Source organism: Pinus tabuliformis, chromosome 9, assembly GCF_031772625.1.
Source record: "Pinus tabuliformis cultivar Carrire ecotype Pingquan chromosome 9, CPIR1, whole genome shotgun sequence".
Classification (NCBI taxonomy): domain Eukaryota; kingdom Viridiplantae; phylum Streptophyta; class Pinopsida; order Pinales; family Pinaceae; genus Pinus; species Pinus tabuliformis.
In genome coordinates this window covers 1,559,329,658-1,559,352,227 of record NC_142307.1, presented here as the reverse complement: position 1 = coordinate 1,559,352,227, position 22,570 = coordinate 1,559,329,658, and the positions used below count along the sequence as shown (strand labels likewise).

The following is a 22,570-nucleotide window of genomic DNA, read 5'->3' as shown; positions in this document are numbered from 1 at the left end:
AAACCAGGACCATTGACACTTTAGCTCCATACGCTAATAATCCCAACACAACAAAAAATAATATATCTTGCCATTATCTCACAAAATTACCACCTACATCTAAACCGGGCTTGACTTAGTACCAAAACAAAAATCCACAGGGGAGAACAACGAAAGCCAACACATATAATCACCTTCCACATAACAATGCGCAAAGCAAACAGGTGCATGGAAAATGTCGATTATAAAGAACGAAGTTAATATCACACGCATAACCTCCTATCCTATTACATGTCGAAGGAACATTCCTTTTTGCGTGGCACGTCATCCCAATCGAAGGTGTATTAATAAATTTTTAAGTTCATATAAAAGAAGATTTATTTTGAGTATTATTTTATTTAAAAGTTTTAGGTTTACACGGAAGTGGGTTTATCTTAGGTATTATTCTTTTTTAAATAAAAGAATATGTTGGATGGTTTTTAAAATAATTATCAAAGAAACTTATCCGTTCAATTTAACCCAAATAGTTATGTGAAGTATTATTTTTACATCGAAAATTTTATTTTTTAAATCTAACTTAAATAATTATATGGCCAAGTGTTATCTTTCCACCGAAAAATTTATTCATAAATTACATAAACAATTTTAAATAAATCCAATTTTCCATAATATCATTTTCACGCTGAAATAAAGTATGCGTAATAAATTAAAAAAAAAAGTGAAAAAACCAAATAAACTCATTGACACGTAATCCTTATAAATTGACAACCACAAGCAAAAAAACTGTTGAAGTCATCTTTGCCTCGAAATAAGGAGGACCCACATAACGAATGCCTTGAACCCAAATGGCAAGTAGATCTCTCTAGAACGTTTAGACCAGAAGCAATATTGGAGAAGGCATTTGCTTCTACTTTATTTTCATATAAAATTATTTACCAACTATTGGTTTCAACCCTTTTTATTCGCATCATTTCGTCCTTTTTAGCGTCGTTGACTGTTAGCGGTCGAGAAAAGGCTGAAGCACACGTCAACAGAACGAGCGCGGTTGGCGGTCGGAGTAGATTGAGTGAGTGTGAAGAGATCCATGAGAGTGAAGCCGCAGCTGGATCAGCTTTAAACCTGTGCTGCTTCTTTAGTTCACAGCTTCTTCTTTCTCTAAAGATAGTTTTGGACCTGTAATGCACGGGATTCTTTTACCAGGTCAGCTATTTCCACGTATTCACTTCGCATCTTTCCTGGGAAGCCCTAGTTTTGGTAGCAAATGGTCGAAATATTGCCCTTATTCTACCTGTTTTCCTTTCTCGAGGGGGATCAGTTTTCCGTTGGCTGGTGGAGTATTTCGATTCTTTCCATGCTTGTTCCTTAAAATTTATGGAAAAGTTTCCCCTGAATATATGAGAACTTAAAAATTTTATTTTTATTTTGCCCGTGTTGATTCTTGAGCTTGCCTGTGGGGTGGTTGTATTTTCTCTGTGTACACCTCCTTTTTTTTATTTCCCTATTTAAAAAAAATTATATGCTGTGTCTATATTTGGAATTCATATTATGATGCTTTTTTTTTGTGCGTTTTATTTTCATCAGCCAATTTTCAAGTTTTAGGTTTACTGAATTGCTCTTCGGATCTCTGCTCGATGCTTTGTTGCATAAAAAATTCAGTTTCTTTGTCTAGGACCAAATGGCATCTCTAAGATTGCAATAACTACAACTCTTTATCTTGGACATTTTATGACTACGGACCCTTTTGCGCAGTTCAATAAATTAAAGTGTGGCCAGCGGCGGATACTCATTGCTGCACTGTACTCTGTTGAAGTTTCTGTTCATGTAAAGTTTGAGCAAGGTGAACCAAATAAGACATGTTAGTAAAGTGCATTCAGAATTACTTGACATGTCTTTCAGAAGATAGTTTACATTCAATAGTTGGCTACAGTAGCCAATGCAAAATTGGCACAAACAGTGAGTTGAATGACTGAGATTTAGTTCAATAGAAATAAATATATGTGACCTGCCAATAGCGTTTAAGAGCTTAGAGAGCCTCTATTATGCCTTTGGTTGCATTTAATTTCTGTGCATGCGGTTATGTTCACTTTTTGATCCTTGAACTGTTTTGAGGAGATTGGAACTGTGGTATTTTGGGACTTAATCGAAATTTGTCTGCGATGTTTCAGGTCAAAGTATGTTAGGTACTTCTTCCAGATGTGATATTCTTTATATTGTCCGTACTTCGTGGACTTTGCGAGTGCTTTGTATTTGTATTTTCTTTGACTAAAATGTTGTTTTCTTACTAAAGAAATAGACAAACATTTATGAACATTGACGTTAGATATGATAAGCACATCATAAGACAGCAAACATTTAAATCCTTTGATTTCTTCACAAAAATTAACATTCATTAGTTTCACTACCTAAGAGGCACCTGTTTGGACTAGGGATGCCCAAACATGCTCAAAAGGGTCAAGGCTCATCTAAGCATCTTTGGAATGTTGAAGATGTTCCTTGAATGCTCTTTAAATGGAAGAAGACATCCCTGAGATGGGGGCTGCGTTCCCCATCCTTGGGGTTGTCATAGAGAAAAGCAACATGTCTCTTGCTGCCACCTTGCCCTTTGGGGACTAGGAAATGCTGGGGATGTTAAATCTCCAATACCAGATCTGATTTATTTATACCTCAACAATTGTTTTATACTGAGAATTTTTTTTACTTAATAAAATCTAAAAATTGCTGGAAAATTAAATTTCAGAAATTAAATTTGCAGCAGAAATAAAATAGGGAAATTAGTCACATAACAATAGAAAATTTTGCTGTCCTGAGTGTTAGCTCAGTTGGTTGAGTTTATGTCGTTAAAGCACCTTTGCTATTGAGAGGTCACGGGTTCAATTCTCTTGACACTTTCGGGGTCAGGCTTTGTGGTTGAGCTGACAGGAAGTGATATTTTTTCGTAGATCTATCTGGTGCAAATATTCTGTGAATGTAGCGATCATTGATCTCCGGGGACCGTGAACCACATTGAAAAAAAACAATAGAAAATTCTGCCCTAAACAATCTTCCTTCACTTTATATTACTCTAGAAAATCAGTGCCTAGATCCATAGAGAATACACAAAAAAATTACGATTGCTTGGAACCTGCATCAGCCCCTCTGAAAATCGGCCTTGAGGAATTCGACACACCATAACTCAACCCTCTTGGAAGATTTTGGCCTTCGAGAATTTAGCCTCCCTCATCAGCTATCTTGACCCCTCTTTCTCCCTTCGTACAACCCCTGTGCACTTGAGAAGTGGCCCTTGGATAACCCTCCTCTTCAACGATTCGACCTCTTGCTAAGACTTGGCCTCCTAGAAATCCGCTTTTGAAATTTCCTTGTTGCAATCCTTTTCCTTTCTCTTCCTGGAGTCTCTCACTCCTTGAGAAAATCACTTTCACGACAATCTCCAAAGCGATAGTATTAAATCCCAACCTTCTTAGATCAACGGTGGAAATTAGATTTGAGTCACTTAAATAATTTAATATTTTACTTTAGATAAACATTAGCCCAAAGTCAACATTAATTAAACAAGTGATCAATGTACTTTTCCTAAGTTATACTTAAGAAGGAGATCATATTAGTTGCTCCTCTTGAACAACCACCTAAAGAGGGCTTCTTCTCCCGCGTGCTAGACAAAAGCCTATGTAGAAGATGTTTTGAAACTACAAAATCAACACTTCCTCGTGGGAAGGGATTCTCCACCACCCCCATTTTGTCTCTGTAGAACACAAACTTCCCTTTCTCTAGAGGCTTGGTGAGAATGATTTCTACTTGCCGCATTATGGAGATGTATACTGTAATCTCACAACATCTCTTTGGATCTTTTCTTTTGATGAAGTGGTACTTGATCTGTATGTGCTTGGACCTATCATGAAACACTGGATTCTCCAAAAGCTTGATGCAACTTTGATTATCTATAGTCAATCACTTTAGAGTCTAGACCCCATCTCAAGGCCAAACAACCCTGAGAGCGTTTTGTGAAGCCATATGGCCTTACTATGGGCCATGTTTGCAACTATGTACTTGGGCTCTGCTAAGCTAAGCGTTACTGAGTGTTCCTTTCTACTAAACCACGCAATACTGTTGACCCCAAGCTAAATCAACATCCAAATGTACTCTTCTTGTCCATTGCACTCCTAACCCAGTCTAAATTTATAAGCCCTATAACTGCACTCCACAAACTTGGACATATCTCAGTACATAGTCCACTGTGCCACACAAAAACCTCAACACATGGTTTGTTGCCACCCAATGAACCCTTCTTGGCTCCACCATGAATTGGCTGAGTATATTCAATGTAAAGCATATCTCTGGTTTAGTATTAACCAGATACATCAATGGCCCGATCAACTACCTATATAGTATGGGACCCACCAACTCACCCTCTGAAACATTAAGCTTCCTCAAGTTGGTAATCATGGGTGTAGACATTGTTTTGCCATCCTCCATCTTGAATTTATTCAGAATCTCAATTGCATACTTTCCTTGCCCTAGGAAAATCTTCCCTGGCTACTGCCACATCCAATCCCAAAAAGTAGCGCATCAATTCAATATCTTTCATCTTGAACTCCGAAGCAAGGTCCTCCTTGCACACCCTTATGAGCCTCTCTGATCTTGTAAAAAAGAGATTGTCAACATATAGTACCAACACAAGCGACTTACCATCGACAAGTATGTGATACAAGGTGGAGTTTGCCTCACTCTTGGTGAAGCCTGATCGAAGTAGGTACCCATCAATCCTAGAGTACCATGTGTGAGGTGTTTGCTTAAGTCCATATAAGGCCTTCTTTGATATGCATACATGGGACCCCCTGCCATGCACCTCAAATCCCTAAGGTTGCTCAATATACACTTCTTCCTCAATTACCCCATTAAGGAAGGCAATTTTCACATTCATTTGATGAATCTTCCACCCCATCTGAGGCAATAGATATAATTGCCCCAATAGATGTATATCTGGTGACGTGTGCAAATGTCTCCTCATAATCCACTCCCTCCATTTGGGAGAACCCTCTCGCTAGGAACCTCGCTTTGCACTTCTCAATACTGCCATCTATTGCATGCTTGATCTTGTAGATCAATCAAGAATTGACCATTGACTTCCCCTTATGCCTTGGTACCATCTCCCAAAAATCATTCCTCTTGATGGAACTATACTCTTCCACCAAAATGTCCCTCCAAACCTAATGTTTTGTTGCCTCCTCAAAGGTAGAAGACTCAGACTCACTGATGCTTCTAATCAAGACCATATAATTGGAAAATCTGGCTAGTGGTCTTCTCTCCTTGAAGGTCTTGCTAGGAGCCTCCACATGTTCCTTCGCATCCCTCAAGGTTTGCTTGGCCAATCTTGGCCTCCTCCTGATAGAGCTCGAAGGAACATCTTGCTCCTCCTCTTGGTTAGAAGGTTGTGACCTTACTACTAGTGCCACTGTTGGACTTCTCCCATGCGACCTCTCAAAGGTCCTACCCTCCTCAAATCTGACATCTCGGCTAACTACTATCTTCATTCCCCTCGGAATGTAGACCCTGTAGACCTTTGAGATGTCACTGTATCCAATAAAAATCCCTCTCTTAGATGAGGGTTCCAACTTAGTCCTCTTCTTTGATGGAATATGGACATACATTGGGATATTGAAGATGCGAAGATGGCTCACCTTTGGTCTCATTCCTGTAAATGCCTCCTCAGGAGTCTTGTCCTCCACTACCTTGTGAGGACTCTTGTTCTGCTATGTTACAAGCCCCTGACCACAAGAACATAGGCAAGTCTTGATCATGGATCATTGCCTTTGTTGCTTTGACCATAGTCTTGTTCTTCCTCTTAACCACTCCATTTTGTTGCAGATTGTAGGGCATTGTCAATTGTTTCTTGATTCCTGGCTCCCTTTAGAAACCCTTGAACTCATTGGAGGTATACTTGCCCCCATGACCAAATTTCAGGACTTTGATCTTCTTCCTAGTTTGCTTCTCCACAAGATCTTTAAACTCTTGGAACTGATTGAAGGCCTCATCCTTGGCCTTCAAAAATTAGTCCATGTCCTCCTGAAATAGTCATTTATAAAAGTCACAAAATAACTAGACCCATAGATAGACTACATGGACATAGGTCACAAGCATCAGAATGCACCAATTCCAACAATCCCTTGGATTTGATCTCATTGTTAGGAAATGTTGCTTTGGCATGCTTGCCAAGCGCACAACCTTTGCACATATCGTCTTGCTCCACTATGAACTCCAAAAATCTAGTGACCATATCCCCTAATAGTGGTGGATCCCTACATTGTAGATGCCCTATCCTCATGTGCCAAAGTTCAATGTGGCTGTCACTGTCATGTACAAGGGCCTTCAGTAGTTGTCCTCTCAATAAATACATGTTTCTCTCTTTGTTGCCTATCACTCACCTCATACTAGGATTAGCTCCTTTCGGTCTAGCGGATACCTCACCTCCTGTGAAACTAACTTCAAGTCCTCTATCCTTCATAGCCAAAATGAAGAGCAAGTTTTTCTCCAACCCGACTACATAGAAGACTTTCTTCACCTCCATAGGACTTTGGAGTCAAGATGGAATTCTATGCTGCCAATAACCTCCATTAAATACCTAGCATTATCAACAAGCTCCACATGAAGATCACGATGCTCCTTGGCTGTATTGGTGAAGAGGTCATGAGATCCTCTCATATGATGAGAAGCTTTGCTGTCCAAATCATACACCACGTGTCATGGTGCCTGGAAGATATGATGCCGATGCAAACTCATCGAATTTCTCAACTAACTCATCTATTTGTGCAGATGCAATTGTTGATGCCTTCCCTTTGCCTTTGTTCTTGTTGGGGTACTGCCCAACATAATGACCATACATGTGACAATTGTAGTCTATCTATTCACGTTTTGGAGTTTTTCCTGGCATATTTTTTGGTTAAATTTGCCCGAAATCTGGTAGGGATTTGTTAGAATCACAAGTTTGAGTTATAAACTTTGCACAATCTGAGTGCCTCAGGGTTTTTTCAAGGCCCTAAAGCCATTCATGCATTCAAAATTGCATTTTAGATGACAAAAAAATTGGATTTGATAAAAAATTGTTTCGTTGGATTCCGACCAAAAACTCCAAAACATAGAATAGTTTGACAACATCCTTGTGACATGTAAAGCACTTAAATTTGCTCATGTCCTCCTTTTTCTCTCCTTGTGAAGATCCTCCTTTGCGCTTTACCCTTGCCCTTCTTTGCTTGCCCTGTAGGAGCAAGTTCCTCATCTCAATCACCTCTACGTTGTTGACCATATATCGAACTGTCCCATATCTCCTTTTGGGTGAAGTCGTCTCACAACTTGGTCCAATTAGGAAGCATGTCTCTAGCAATGACACCTGTTACAAAGGTAGCCCGTTGCTCGGAACAACCACTTGGGGCTATCTTAACAAGTTCATCCTCATCCACAATGTCCCCAAGAACTGATAGTTCATCACGAATTTACTAGATATAGTTTGAGATTTGTTCATTCTTATGTTACTTAGTGTTGAAGAATGTAACTAGTTTCGGTCTTCATAATTATCATTTGACTCATGTAATGATGTAATCTTTATGTATTGATCAAAAGAAGAAAGAAAAATGTAAAAGAAAATTATTTATAAAGCATGGGTTTCATGCTTGGGTCCATGGTCAATAGGTCAAAGCATCCATTGCATGCTTATAGGGTTTGTTATGAGTCAAAGGTCATTATTACAATGTAAAAGACCCTTATGGGCACATGTATCAAAGAAATAAGCATTATTTTGTATTTTAGAAGAGTCTAGATACTCCAAAAAGAATCAAGTCGACCAATAAGTATAGTCAGCCTTAAGCAGGCTTGAAGGGCCACATGAAAGGCTATAAAAGGATGGCTTCGCTCTCCATAAGGCAAGACAAAAAACTTCCATTTTCTTTAGCTTGAGGTTTGCGGTTTGGAGGAAGTGTGAAGGTTTGCAAGAGGATGTTCAAGGGCAATTCATAGGAAGGTTGATCCATTGTGCAAGGGACCTAGGGTTACCTTAGGCCTAAGATGACAAAGAGAGCACTTTTATGATGAATTTCCTTGATGCTGCCCTTGAAGATCACTTGGAATATTCAACTGGTCATCTTGTGTCTTGGAGGAAGATAAGGGTCTTGTTTTTGGTCTTGGAAGTCTCCTTTGAATTCATTCTATAAGAAGAGAAATTTCTGATGGGTTTTCCCCTTGGAGGGGTTTTGCCCTGGCTTGAGCCTATTTCTGGTGTCTCTCTCTTTATGATTGTGATTTTCATGTTTTGGCATTTATTTGATGATGAGAATATAAACATAATAATCTAAGAACTAAATATCGCAAGTAAATGTCATGTATGGAAAATGTTAAAAGCTAAAGTGACTGCCATTTATTGATTTTATGGTATCAAAGCTTAGTCAAGGCTTAGGCAACTAGAAAAGACCATTGTTTTTATTTCCCTTATGACTAGGGCTGTAAAGACTATGGGCAAGATCGAATGAGTAAATGGCTTTCCTTTTTAGCATTTTACTAATAGATAGAAGGTCGAAAAACTTTGACATAAGGCACCAATAGCCTCAGATCTGAATCTCTGTGACAATGCTTCAAGAGGGCTTCTTGAATACGGATCAAAGGGATATAGATCCTTGTGGTAATAGTGAGGTCTTGGAAAAATATAGGCCTGAAAAGTTCAAAGAATCCTAAGTTATGGGTATAAACTTCTGTGGTATCTAAAGAAGACCGTAAGGCCCTACACTTCATCCTAGAGGCCTAAATTAGGCCGAAGTCTTGTGCTTGAATATCAAGAGGCATTGAAAGGAGACCCAGTAGCTCAATGAAAAGGAGGAACGAAAATCTAACAGTGAAAAAGATCAAAGTGATAATGAACAAAACTAGAGTAGAGGACGAGAAATCTCCTTCAGAGACTGTAAGGCATAATCTGCAAAGTTTTGTGAAGACATCATGAGGTTACATTATGAAAGGACATGGGCCTTGATATAGTCTTATAGGCTAGAGTAAGGAATGCCTAGTAAAGGTGTCTAGGCCGACTCCCATGAAAGATCTTTAGCCTTGTTTTAAAAGGCATATATAGTGAATGATATGGAGCCCTAGTTTGAGGGCTAAGTCGCGATTATGCTTATTCAAGAAGTTCATATTGGAAGCAGTAATTGTGTAAAGGATTCAAGTCGTTGTCTCTATTTACTATAGTGATTGTGTTAAGCCGAGGGTGTAAAATGATCAATACTGGATCTACTTTAGAAATTAACAAAGGCTTAAAGAAGGTCTATAGTCTGACAAGAATATAACATCTCCAAGAAGGCTTCAAATATCTCAAGAAATAGGCAACAAAGCTATTCATTGATTTGAGAAGAAAGAACATCTGAAGCTAATATAGAAGCCTAGCTTAAAAGGCTGTAACACCATCTAAATTCATATTGCAATTAAGAGAAAGACTTTTGTGGAAGTCTTGGAGCTGGTAGAAGTATAGAAACCGAAGAAAGCATCTTGAGTTGGCACTACTGGTAGAAAGATCATGACATCAATGGAAGGAGCAATACCTTGACTGTGATGAAGGCTTTGTTGCAACTTTTGATCGTGGAGGACTAAGGTATGTAGTCTTAATTTAGGCCTCTAGGCTTAACACCCTAGATGGCACTTGGAAACCCTAACCCTAATCTCTTGTTCCTTGATAGAAACCCTAGTTATTGATTTCTAGGGTTTATAGGTAGTCTAGGGTATATATGGTAAAGCCTAATGTGGATGGATGTGGATGATTATTTGGGTAAGACATCATGTCCCTAAGAGCTGATTAGGGTTTGTACTTGAAAACCTTAAGAATTCATCCTCTAATATTCAATGGAAACCCTAGTTTGATAATTTGGCATTAGGCTATTGTACTTGTATTTTGCTTGGTTGTACTTGTTGATGAATTTTGCAGGTGCATAATAAAGGAAGCAAAATGAGAAGGATGGCTAAGCAAAGCAAATCTTTTGCTTTGATAAGCATGATGGGAGGAGGGAACTGTAAGGACCTTGGAGGTATTAATGTTATCAAGTTCATTAAAGAAGTAAGCATGCATCATTGTGTTTTTGATTTGGTATGGCATCATGTGATAATAACATATCTAGAGTATACCTGGTTGGATTGCTTTACAAGAATCATCTAATCTTTTAAAGTTTCAGATCAACTTGCATAAGGTTCATCCTTTTATTATCTAACATTATGTTAGAGGTAGTTATTTTGCTAAGATGGATCCTCAAGATCCTATAAGAACTCTCACCTTTAAGGATCTTAGAAGAAGCATCACAACATTTCTCTTGAAGGATGATGGATTGCAGTTGGTCAGGTTGTAGTCTCATAAGGAAAGAGATCTATTTCTCTTTAAATATGAGATGCTAATTCACTTAAAGTCGAATATCTAGATGATTGTATGAAAACATAAGGATGCATATTTAAAATAAACTTTTGGGTAGAACTCATATACATCCGGTAAGAAAAGTTAGTCATTATGATGCCTAGGAAGATGTAATTGACTTACTCTAGAAAGATGGAATTTTGAAGACCTTTTCATGTTGAACATCTAACATGATCTTCGAAAGAGAATGGTAACTTGGTAATCAAGTTTGATCCTTGGGCACTCTGATGCATAAAAGTAGACTCATGTGGAGATGGACCATGAGGATGTTGATGCCTGGTTGAGAAGGTCGTCATAAGGTAAGTTTTTTGTTAATATCTATTAGTTGTTATCTGGTTAACATGTTGTTTTGCTACTTGGAAGGATGTTGCAGGTGTACATGATGATAGTTGAGGCAAGATCAATTGTGAATACAATATTTGAAGAGTTTTGAAAGAAAGCCCAACATTTGGTACCTAGCAACTATGAAGTCAAAGGTAGTAGTGCGAGAAGATAACCTGAAGGTCAAAGTTCGTACTACGAGAAGGAAGACCACTTTCGTAAGGAAGCTATGATCAACTTGAAGTCTGGGAAGGCTCAAAAGAATGCTTTCCTTGATGAAGATGAAACGAAAGTGATATACAAGATGGATGGCTTGGAATATGTCGTAAAAAAGATGGCTCTATGACTTGTGATACTAAGAAAGGAAGCATGCTCAGTATAATGAGATGCAGAGGAAAGAGGGAGTTATGCAAGCTTTGAGGAACTGATAATTGAATGAAAGACAAGTAATAGAACTTGTGGAAGTCTGGAATCTCCTCTAGTTTTGAGAGGGAGTAAAAGGATTCTCCTTGAATAGGAGCAAAGATATCCTCCTTATTTGAGAGGGAGTGATGGTGGATAGTTCTTATCCCTATGTGTCATGCACTAGACGAGGACTAACAATTGTAAGTCTCAGTGAAGGCCATAAGGTAAGAATGGTGTCTGAAGGATTGGATAAGCATCTAAGATTGGTACTTCTTGAGGATTGGAAATCCAAGATAGGAAGTAGTCTCGTGGATTGACACTCTTTGAGGATATGACAGGTATCCAAGATAAGAGTGGGCGATGAGGACTTGTATTCTTTGAGGATTCAGGGCCAGGAAATTAAGATAAGAATAGTCCTAAAAGGACATACCTTGTGGACATCCGGTTAGGGTATGTGCCTTATAGCGGTAGTGTGGTATCACACGTAAAACCTCCTAGCATAATGCTCTTGAATAAAGTAAGAGCTTGTCTAATTAGGCCTCAGAGACAATGCTAGTTGATCATAATGTTGATGCTTACTAGATGGGTTATCAATCCATCTCTTCTTATGAGAACTTTTCAAAGGGAGTATTGTCCTTGTATCTGTTGAACAATTATGAATACCTCCCTAGTTAAGTGGGAGTGTTGAAGAATGTAACTAGTTTTGGTTTTCATAATTATCATTGGACTCATGTATTGATGTAATCTCTATGTATTGATCAAAAGAAGAAAGAAAATTGTAAAAGAAAATTATTTATAAAGCATGGGTTTCATGCTTGGGTCCATGGTCAATAGGTCAAAGCATCCATTGCATGCTTATATGGTTTGTTATGAGTCAAAGGTCAGTGTTACATTGTAAAAGGCCCTTATGGGCACATGTATCAAATAAATAAACGTTATGTTGTATTTTAGAAGAGTCTTGATACTCCAAAAGGAATCAAGTCGGTCAATAAGTATAGTCAACCTTCAGTAGGCTAGAAGGGCCACACGGAAGGCTATGAAAGGATTACTTTGCTTTCCATAAGGCAAGACAAGAAACTCGCATTTTCTTTAGCTTGAAATTTGTGGTTTGGAGGAAGTGCGAAGATCTGTAAGAGGATGTTCAAACTTCAAGGGCAATTTGTAGGAGGGCTAATCCATTGTGCAAGAGACCTAGGGTTACCTTAGGTTTAAGATAATGAAGAGATCACTTTTATGATGAATTTCCTTGATGTTGCCCTTGAAGATCACTTGGAATATTCAACTGGTCATCTTGTGCCTTGGAGGAAGATAAGGGTCTTGTTTTTGGTCTTGGATGTCTCCTTTGAATTCATTCTATAATAAGATAAATTTCTGATGGGTTTTCCCCTTGGAGGGGTTTTGCCTTGGCTTGAGCCTATTTCTGGTGCCTCTCTCTTTATGATTGTGTTCTTCATGTTTTGGCATTTATTTGATGATGAGAATATAAACATAATAATCTAAGAAGAACTAAATATCACAAGTGAATGTCATGTATGGAAAATGTTAGAAGTTAAAGTGGCTACCATTTAGTGATTTTCCAACACTTAGTTTCTCTCTTAGCACCATCTTCCTGTTTTAGTTGTTACTTTGGTACAGGTTCATCAACGTTGACCAAATTTGGTGAGTCGTATGCTTGCCTGATATGTGACGAATTATGTAATCCTTTACAATTTCCAACATGATCCCTCTTGCCTTCACATCATTCAGATTGTGTTTCACTGCTTATGTAGGATCCAAAGGAACTTGTATCTCTTTTTCTGCAAGTTCCCATAGGAGGTTTTCCATCAAAACAATGGTTATCATTTCCTTCCATGTATTGAAGTTTGCAACACTCTCCTACCTATCGTCAAATCTTAGACTTGATGATGCCGTCTCACCAGATCGATTTTAGCCACAAAGGCCTTGTTGCAAAATAAAATTTTGTTGGTAAAACAATTTTGCTGTTGTAAAACCATTGTGCTATATGATATCCCTCACAAAGTTTCTAGTGCTTTGATACCATGATAAATCTCCAATACTAGATTTGATTTATTTATAACTCAACAATTATTTTATACCTAGAAATTATTTATTCAACAAAATTTGAAAATTGTTGGAAAATAAAATCATTGGAATTTTAAGTTTCAAGAATTTAGTTTGTAGCGAAAATAAAATTGGGAAATCAATCACACAACAGTAGAAAATTCTGCCCACAACAGTCTTCCTTTGGAAAATCAGCCTTAAGGAATTAGGTCGACTAAAAATTGGCCCTCCTGGAAGATTTCGGCCCTGGAGAATTTAGCCTCCCTTACCAGCTTACTCGGTCCCTCTTTTGCCCTTTGTACAACACCTACACACTTGAGAAATCGACCCATGGATAACTCGACCTCCCTCCAAAACTCGACCATCCTCTTCAACAATTTGGCTTGTCTCTCGTAGACTTGGCCTCCTTGAAATTTGCTCTTGAAATTTCCTTGCTGCAATTCTTTTCTCTTCTTTTCAGCCTTGGAGTCTCTCACTGCTTGAGAAAACCATTTTCCCAACATAGCAATGTAAATGTGTCTTTATCCCCTCCCATAGGTTCTCTTTATAATTTATCCATGGGCCAAATCCTTAATCTCCAAAGTGATAGACGACTAAGATTAAATCCCAGCCTTCTTAGATCAACAATGGAGATTAGATCTAAGTCACTTAAATAATTTAATATTTATCCTTAGATAAACATTAGCCCAAAGTCAACATTAATTAAATAATTAATCAATGTACTTTTCTTAAGTTAAACTTAGGAGGAGATCATGTTAGTTGCTCTTCCCAAACAATCACCAAAGAAGACTTCTTCTCTTGCATGCTAGACACAAGCCTATGTAGAAGACCTTCTAAAGCTACACAATCAACAAATAATGATGCATCAAGGAGCCAATTTGCGATTAGACAAATGTTCCTTCCCTACATAAATGAGCTAGCATATTCACTTTGGCTTTAACCTCAAGAGATTCTACATATTTTCAAAAAATGTTGATCCTTGCATAGATAAGTACAACCCGTTGGATCTAAATTTGTGATTCCTCCCAAATGGGATAGATTATTCATTCCATAAAGGTTGCATGACATTGCCATTTCCAAAAATAGATATCTTTGTTAGTCCAATCATCGTGTCAAAGACACTTCAACTTACTTGTGAACAATCCATTTGTCTCCAACAAGGACCCTTTCCAATGGAGAGGGGCAACAAAAATAATATTGACCCTTTCCAATGGAGAGGGGCATCAAAAAGAATATTGTTCTTATCAACAATCCATGCCCTAAAGGGTTTGGCAACTTTGCAACTTCACATAACATTCTTACTAGCTTAAGCTTTGTTACAAGTCATGCAACACCGATTTGTAAGGTTAAAGTGATCTAATTGATTCTTACCATTGAACTCTCATGGATGACCAAACCTTGTAATCCCTCTAAATACTATGACACCTCTGAAGCCATCTCATGTCCTTGATTTGGGATGGTCCACATTTTGTCAAAACAATGAGTAAAGGAATAATTTGGTTGGATTTTAAAATATAGGTCCTTTCTCTATAATCTATGAAGATTTCTTGTAACTTTCTAAGATAAGTTAGATAAGATATTTTTATTAATGTCCAATGAATGACAACAATAGTAGGTCTGTGGGATTGGAAGTACATCTATTACAAGTATAAGAGAGTGAAAGCATCTCCTATAGCTACTCTTATTAAAAGTAGAAAAACATAAAAAGCAATAGAAAAAAACAAGAACCTAGCTAGTAGAATTACAAAATAAGTGCAAGAACAAAAACTAAAACCATGACAAGTAGAAAGATTAGGTGTCAAGGCTTCCTATAACAAGATGCAAATGTTGAATGAGGGGAGATGAAAGAAGGCTCCTCAAGAAAGCAATAATCATTGCGAAGGGGGCGATGTACTATTGTATAGTGTTGTTTGGAGAATACCCAAGGTTGAGGGGACTTGGTTATGTAATCCTAAGAGGAGTCTAGGATTGATGAGGTCCATCACTCCTAGCATCCAAGTACAAGGCAAAGAATCTTTGAATGGAAGATTGATTGCTTGAATGAACATGGAGAGTAGTACTATGTAGAATAATTCTGGTTTTAAGGCTTCCTAGAGTCGGTTTATTTGTTGATTTGGCGGTGTCTATCTTGGGGTTTGGATTGAAGGTCCTAGAAGTCTTGTGGAGATTGGTTGATCAAATTGGGGTGGGGTTCAAAGAAGACTCGAGGTCTCATTGATCTAGTATTTGAAGTGTTTTAGTTATCTACTTGTAGTTTGCTTCCCCAAGTGGTTAAAACCACAAGAAATACATGATTTGATTGATGGGCTCTAGTTTGGGAGGTCCTTGTAGGCACCATGATTTGTGTTTTAAAACCTAACTCATGAAAAGAGCTAGGAATATATGGTTTGGACAACAAAAGAGTGTGGAGAGGGAGCCTCTTGAGTCCTAGTATAAGTAGTAAAATCTTTTCCTGATCTCATAGTAGATGGGATATTTGAAAGTGAAGTTCTCCTTTGACTCGGTCTCTTGCAAGTGGCATAACTTGCAAATCCTATGAGGGCATGGGATGTTGTGATCTATTTCTACTTGAAGTTGATAAGAGCTAACACTGAATTGAATGAGGGGGGTCCTGAGGTTGTGCATCTAGTTTAATTCGTAAGGTTTGACAATAATATTGTCTCGTATTTGCATGAAATGCTTTGAATAAAAAGATATCTTGGGGCTAATAAGACCCTTAGGGGGGCAATCCAAGTGCTTTTATGTATTGCTTATAAATATCCTCCCTAGTCACCTTGTCCATGTACTATTTAGATAGTGGAAGGAAACCTAGAGCATCTAAGGAGCACTTGAAAGGGGGAAGTCAATCAAGAGGTCAAGGGAACCTTTAGGCTAGAAACTTTTAAATATGTCTCAAGCTAACTGAGGCCTTGAAAATTGAACCCCCCAATTGTGTATAGGTCATGGTGATCACGATCTCATGCCTTCAAAAGTGGAGGTGATAATTGGAGAGGGCATTCTTCTATGTGTGGAAACACTAGTCATGCTTCTAGTGAACATTAGTCTTGCTTAGTTTAATTGTCTCATATGAAAGATCATAGAAGCTAGATAGGGCATCAATTTGTTTGTATAGCCCCTTATGAGAGAAGGCCAAGATTTTGTCATCAACAAATAGAAGTAAGGGGAGCAAGGCATGGTTGAATTGAGAGGCACTTTCTACAACCTAGGTTGGTGAGATGTGTTGTCTTTGTGATGCATATTGTCTAAAAAAAATAATTAGTACAAAACAAAAAATAATATAATATGTGCTTACAATTAATGAAAATTAGACAAATATAAATACAATCACCAAATAGATGCATATTAAATTCTACAATTGACTATTGAAGAGATTGCAACATGCATCCCAAATGTTGGAACTTTTCCATTGTAATGTTTTACAAAACCAAAAATAAAGTGATAATAATAATGCTGAAATGTATCATTGGTCAAGGGCATCTCTTTGGTACTGTTCTTTGTTGTTTCTCTTTGTTCTTTTTAGTCATTGAATTTGATATGGTACGTCTGGGGTGATGCATGGATAGTAAATAGGGGCATCTAGAACCTTGTGTCATGTGTAATGTTACTAAATTAAATAAAAAAATGATCTCAACAAAAACAAAAAATTAAAATATAGCCCACCATAATAATAAAAAAACTAAAGAAAGGGATCACTATAATAAAATAAGCTAGTATAGATCTATCTTAACTCTAGATTTATAAAGCACCAAGAGGGATCGAATTCTTGAGGTGCAAATCTTGAGTCAAGGTTTGCACCTCAAAGGAATCAAATTCTCTTGACGCTTGGCAGATTGGAATTAAGATGGATCTATATTGGTGTAGAAGACAATCCCCCCTTCTTATATATACTCCTCGGGAAAGGACTCCAACGAATCAATACAAGTTTTAAAGAGATTTGACAAGAGAGGGAAACAATATTTGATTCTTGTAGTGATCCTATTGAAGCCCTAAAGGGCATGAGTGGCGCAGAGACAACCAAGAATTGGCTCATAAAGTCTCATGATGGTAGCCAAAAGGGTCTCCAAAATACCAATGTCACATAACTTTTGGAATCGGGCCTCTCCCAATACTAAGTCCACAAAACAATAGAATACTAGGAGAGATGACGGGCTTCCACAATAAGGGTATGGAGTGTGGAGATGTGATCAACCATTTTATACTTTGGGCATTCTTTGACCATGATGTGCCTCATCTCAAGCTCATTTGATAGTTATATCAATATGTGAAGGATTTTAGCATAAAGATCGATGAAGGTGTGTCAAATCATGTCTTGTAATTGTTAGGGTCAATGTTAAATTTTTACACATAGGAGGGAGATAAACACAGACATGCATGCATGGATCAAAGACCTACATGGAAACCCAAACCCCAAAAAACCTTACCCCCTTTAATTCCATCACTTAGAGTTCATAGCCAAATAATGGCCCACTTCCTCTTCAATTAACACAACGCCTACTTAAAGTGTTAACAATTCTTGGAAATGATCAAACAAATCAAGCGTATGCTTGTCAATTTCTCTTCCAACAATAGCTCTTTACATATGTAAACAACCTACATTTGGTCTTACGACAATAGCCCTTTACATATGGAAATGACCTATCTTCAAACCATATAAAAATATCTCTATCCTAAAGGGATCACCGTCATGCATTTTCTCTAAGACTCCATGCATTACTTCCCCTTGACACAAGTAATGTATGAACGAGATAACCATAACCATCAAGAAACTTCCTTCTAGAATGAATAATCACATTACTTGTGATCCTGCGCTAAGGCATAAACACAAAGTTCCCTTAGTTGACATCTATGAACTTGGTATATCATCCATTGGTTATCTCATTGCTCATCTACCATGCTCATTCTTAGCATGTGCCTTCAAGCCCAATTTGTTTTTCCTTTACATGCTTCCTTTTCTTCTAGCTTCAAGACTAGTCGTGCCACATGATAGAGCTCCTTAGGCCAAACCCTAGGATGTAGGCCATAACAGAAGCTCCAACCAAATGATGAGGCTCTCAACTCAATATCATCATGTAAAGATTATCAAGCAATGACATTCTTAGTAACATGAGAATCTAGCGTGTTGTTGATTTCATTATGTCCACTTTTGTAAAATTGATATCAACCTTAAGGCTATTAGTGTGATAATCCACTTTTGATAGAGAATCTGGTTCTACTTGTGGTTTGATACCATGTTAAAGTTTTATACCCGCAAAGAATAAATACAATTTTTCATGTTAGATCTAGTCTCTAATTTGTGTGTACATGCATGTGCTTATTCATCTCTTGCAAATGTAAAATTTAACAACTAAGCCTTGTTTTGAGAATGGTGTGGATGATATGTTGGAACCATATTAGAGGGAAAATTAAATAAACAACATGATTAAATCAATCAACAATATGGTAATCAAGAGAGTGAATACCATGCTTAAGAAACTCCTAGGGCCTTTGTCATTAACAACTCTATTGGTGCTTATGATTTTGACAACATTCTTGATGTCGCCATGAGAAATGTGTCAAGAGTAATGGGGAGAAGCAATGTGGATTGGAATCTTTGTAGGGATGCCATAAAGGGAGGTAGTATGGGAGAACATGGATAGATGATGAATATCTGATGGAAGAGTGGCTTGTTTATGGAAAATGGTATGAAAAAAGGCTCTCGATGAATGGTTGCGAGCTTCAAGAATTTTGCATCTTCATATGAAAAAGAATTCATGGTTTGTATGATATAAGAGACACTAATAATCTTTTCTAAAGACGAGTAATGAAGGGGGGGTGTTGAAAAGTGTAACTAGGTTCGATCTTCATAATGACGTGTAATCATGATTTTATGTAATTGATGTAAAGAAGAGATTAAAATTATTTTTGTAATGCTTGAATCATGGGTTCATGATCAAGGAGTTTTATAGTTAAGACTCCCATTGTGAGCCTTTAGGGTTGGTCATCATGTCATAAAGTCTAGTGAGTCAATGTCAAGGATTGAAGACCCATTTGGGCATATTATGCATTGTAAAAAGAGAATTTAGTTGTGTCAATGAACCCTCCAAGACCTTGTCACAAGCTATTCCTCATGTCGACCTTCTAAAAGGATGTAGATGTTTCTAGACAAGCAGCTTGGCCCAGGTACAAGGTGAAGTCGGCCTATTTTGAGAGACAATCCACTATATATAGGGAAAATCGGCCTCCATTTGAAGACACTATTAAAATTTGGGTACCAAAGGACAAGTGGTTCCCTAAGCCTTTGATTTTTGGCCTAGGGAAAAGTGTCCAAATTTATTTTTTACTTTTCTCCTAAAGTGACTTCACAAGTGGTAAAGTCAATTTAATTTAAAAGTGACTTTATAAGTGGTAAAGTTACATTCTAATTTAAAAGTGACTTTATAAGTGGTAAAGTTACATTCTAATTTAAAGGTGACTTTATTAAAGTCAATGAAGAATTAGAAAGTGAAAAAGTGACTATGGAAATAAAAGGCTAAGTGGGTGAGTTAAAAAATAGAAAGTGAGAATTAAATGCACATTTATTCTCATCCCTAGATCTAAATGAATCTCAGCCATTAGATCTTAGGGTAACCCAAGAGGTCATTTAGAGAGTAAAAGGAGAAGAGAAGAGGAAAAGATCATTCATTCTTTCATGAGCATTTGAGAGAAAGAGAAGAGAGAGCAAGGAGAAAATTTCTGAGCAGTGAGGAAGTGAAGGAGAGCAGCAAGAAGACATTTCAGCAAATCTGGGTAGTAGCATTTATTGGCACACATTCCAAGGAAAAACCATACAGTAGGAGAAAGGCACAAAAATCGAGGAAGAGGGACAACGCAAGGGCACGAATTTCGAGGCAGATTTGGGCACAAATTTTGAGGCAACAATACTGTTGAAATCAGTACGGTTTGTACAGTTCGTACAACAAGTTATGGGCACATTTTTCGAGGCAGGTCGTACAACATTTAATGCTGTTTTATTGTTGTAAAAATCTCTGTTTTGGCTATTTGTTGATTGACATGATTTTCGAGGTGGAGTTCAAGCACGGAAATCGAGATAAGTTGTAATTTGTGGTTGCTGGAATTTTTACTGTGTATTTCAGTTTCTCTGTTAAAGCATTTTCAGAAACAAAGAAGAGCTCTCAAACTGGTTTTCCCCAAGAGTTGTAGGGGGTTTTTCCAGGGTCACATTGACAAAAAATGACTGTGTTATTTTCTGTGTGTGGCTGTCATAATTTTGCTGTGTTTTATTTTTGCAATTTCAGCAGTTGTGAAATCTCTAAATTTGTGTTTTCAGAAAATATCGTCATTTCCAGATTTTAGAATTTTTATCATGCTTGGATTTAAAACCAAATGCATGGAGTGACAAGGAAAACTGATAACTGGAGTGGGGGTTGAAATTTCTTCAGACACATTCAATCAAGGGTTTGAAATAGAAGAAAAGGTGAGAGAAACATAGGAGAAAGAGCCTCACATCAAGCGAAGAGAAAGAAGTCAAGGAGCCACAGTATATTGATTTGGTTTGGGTTTGTTTTGGTTGATTCCTCCCACACATGCGAAGAAGAGAAGTACTGTTTGCTGCTTTAGGATGTCGAGTTGTTACAACTATCCTAGAGGACCAAATCAAGGAAGAAGAATAAGTCTTTCATCAAGCCGAGTTGAAGAAGAAAGTCTCCCCATCCAAGCGAAGTGGTAACAAGATGCAAAAGTTGGTCTACATCCATCACACGTGCTGCAACTAGGGTTCCTGAAGAAGCCAAGGGTTGCATGTTTGATCTAAGAAGTCGAGATTTGAAGGATATCTGAGGAGGGAGAACTTAGAAGTCAACAATTTGACCATCGTTGACTAAAGGAAGAGGAGGAAGCCTCGTGTCTTGGTCTTGGAGAGGTTAATAAGTCATGGGTCTTGGTCTTGGTATTTGTCAATTAAAGTCTCTATAAGAAGAAGAATTCGTTTTGGGTTTTCCTCTCAAGTTGGAGAGGTTTTGGACCTGGCTGATCGCCTACATTCTATGTCTCTTTTCTCTTTATTGTTTATACTACGCTAGCTGTTTGATGAAGAAGAACTCTATAATAATCTAAGTAAAGAAAAGATCCTAATCTAAAGATGTAAAAAATATTCACAAACAATTATCATCAAATAGAAATCTCCTAATCTTGATGCCCTAGATTTCTCAACATGGTTTCAGAGCTAAGGTGACAAATCAAGAAAATGACATCTCATCAAGGGACACACAAGCACTCAAGGATCAAATCTCGAAGGACATCAAATCAAAGTTAAGATCTACAAAGAAGTGTTAAAACCCTAGATCAAAGAAGAAGTCTTGGGATCCTCAAAAGACCACGAAGACCCTACTCAAGTTGAAGAAACCTACAAATCAAAGTGTCTTGAAGACTTTTCATCCAAGAGAAGCAAGATCAAGGACGTTGTCGTCATCTTCAAAAGGTTCTAAGGCAATCTCCCTTTTGTCAAAGCAAGGTCCTTACCATTGAAGAAGATCATCCAAGAAGCATCAAGACATCATCAAGAAGTCATCGTTGATCATCATCAACAAGGACATCACCATCAAAGGATCTAAAGTGATCTCCCTCTTTGTGGAGTGAAGGATCATTCTTGAGGAGAACTATCTTCATCAAGGAGAAGTTTTCTATTATCTATATCATCTTCAAATTCAAGGAGGCAACAAGTGGAAGAAGCATCTTCACAAGTATATTTATTTCTACATCGGAATCTGTCAAAATGTCTTTTTGCAAGGAAAGCAACAAATTATTTGGGGCGTCAAACTATCTTGTATGGAAGAAGAGGACAAATCTGAATCTCATTGAAATTGAGGTCATGGAACATGTAAAAGGCTCAATTAGCAAACCATCAAAGAAGATGCTCAAGCACTTGCAAAGTTTATGAAAGGGGAAGTAAGGGCTCAAAGGATTCTCATAGAATCCATCAAGGATCCCCTCATCTATGTATCAAACTCCAAACTTCAAAAGAAATATATGACAAACTGGTAGAGTTGTTTTCTGTAAGTATCGCAGGAGAAGTTATCTCATTAAGGCAATAACTCTACAAGCTAAGGATATCAAAAGAAGAAGGAATAACCTCATACTTTATGAGGATATATGAAATAAGGGATCAACTTCAAGATCTGGGAGAAATAATGTCTGATAAGGAGATGACCACCGTAGTAGTAAAGGCACTACCAAAGGAGTGGGGTAACTTTACTTCATTCCAGGATCTATGGTCACTATGCAAGATTGAAGAAATCAGGCTGAAGGCAAAAACAGATGTAGGATCAAATGATCAAAATCAAGCATATGCTGCTATGGCAAAGCGAAAAGGAAAGCCTCAGAAATTTGGTCCTTAGAAAAAGA

The 22,570-nt window shown here is 37.6% G+C and overlaps 1 protein-coding gene across 14 annotated transcripts in view; it reads left to right on the top strand.

Moving 5' to 3' along the window:
* Positions 1-932: 932 nt before the first annotated feature.
* GCT (RNA polymerase II transcription mediator) overlaps positions 933-22,570 on the top strand; it is a 300,003-nt gene continuing 278,365 nt past the window's right edge. For 3 of the 14 annotated variants that reach the window (XM_089439917.1, XM_089439926.1, XM_089439913.1), the window contains exons 1-2: positions 933-1,179; positions 1,729-1,816. The gene's annotated coding sequence lies outside the window, so the exon portion shown is untranslated. Of the gene's footprint in view, positions 1,180-1,289; positions 1,309-1,728; positions 1,835-1,911; positions 1,933-22,570 lie in introns of those variants that run through there. The other 11 variants (XM_089439916.1, XM_089439914.1, XM_089439923.1 and 8 more) reach the window with 8 other exon arrangements.